Source organism: Mus pahari, chromosome 13 (assembly GCF_900095145.1).
Source record: "Mus pahari chromosome 13, PAHARI_EIJ_v1.1, whole genome shotgun sequence".
NCBI classification, from domain to species: domain Eukaryota; kingdom Metazoa; phylum Chordata; class Mammalia; order Rodentia; family Muridae; genus Mus; species Mus pahari.
The window spans coordinates 28081850-28083074 of record NC_034602.1 but is presented as its reverse complement, the minus strand read 5'-3'; the positions used below and the strand labels follow the sequence as shown (position 1 = coordinate 28083074).

General features: G+C 38.9%; 1 protein-coding gene across 1 annotated transcript in view; it reads right to left on the bottom strand.

Moving 5' to 3' along the window:
• Nucleotides 1–1225, bottom strand: part of Grk4 (G protein-coupled receptor kinase 4) — a 104051-nt gene that overhangs the window by 94475 nt on the left and 8351 nt on the right. The window lies entirely within an intron of this gene.

Sequence of the window (1225 nt, the reverse complement as noted above, 5' to 3'; positions counted from 1 at the left end):
GCAGAGGCAGGTGGATTTCTGAGTTCGAGGCCAGCCTGGTCTACAGAGTGAGTTCCAGGACAGCCAGGGCTATACAGAGAAACCCTGTCTCAAAAATCCAAAAAAAAAAAAAATTAACTTGAAATAGAGTATCCTTCTCCAAAATGAAATATATAGGAGATAGATAAGCCCTATGGGTGACCATCCACAAGGAAGGCAGGAGCATAAAAGGAACTTTCTACCACTGCACCTACCCTAGTATCTAGACTAAACTGCATATGCAGCAATGTACTAAATAAGAATTTTAAAAACCTCTCTCCATCCTGATTCTTGATACTTTTTATACTTGCAAACAAAATTTAAAATAATTATGATTATTTATGCTTGTTCTTTTTTATAATTTGTGACTTTAAACTTTCCCTTTTATAGTTATTTGCTTGTTTTTTTCTTTTCCATAGAAAATATCTTATCTCAGCCTCTCCTCACCATAATGATACTGTTCTGAGAATAAGGCTCTGATGTTCCAGCATTGTGTCAAGAAAAATATAAAACAAAAACATTATGTCTAGAACAAGTCAACCTTCAGCAAGAAAGCCATGTTCAGCAGCAGAAGAAGGCAAATAAGAATAAAGTTTAATAAAAATATAACAGTGAAACTCATTACTTCGTTTTAGTTTTGTTTGTTTTGTTATGAGACAAGGTCTCATTATGTAGTCCTGGTTGACCTGTAATTTCCTAGTAGCCCAGGATGGCTTCAAACTGACAGGAGATATGCCTGCCTCTGCCTCCTGAATGTTGGGAATAAAGACAGGAACTACTGTATTGGCCCATTACTTTGTACACTAATTAAAAACAAAAGAATAGAGGGAGAGAGAGGAAAGGAAGGGAATGGAATGCAGGGGAGGAACGAGGAGGGATGAACAGGGGACAGGAGCAAGGCCAGCTGCTCTCCTAGCAGTAGCTATGCTGGTTGTTTTTTGTCAACTGGATACAAATCTTCCTAGACATATCTATAAACAGGAAATTTTTTCTTTCAGATTTATTTTATGTTTACAAATGTCTGGAAGTCAGAAGAGAGCACTGAATCCCCTGAAACTGGACTTACAGATCAAAGTCTGTAAGTCAGGCTGGAAAGATGGCTCGGAGGTTAAGAGCACTGGCTGCTCTTCCAGAGGTCCTGAGTTCAATTCCCAGCAACCACATGGTGGCTCACAGCCATCTGTAATGGGATCTGATGCCCTCTTCT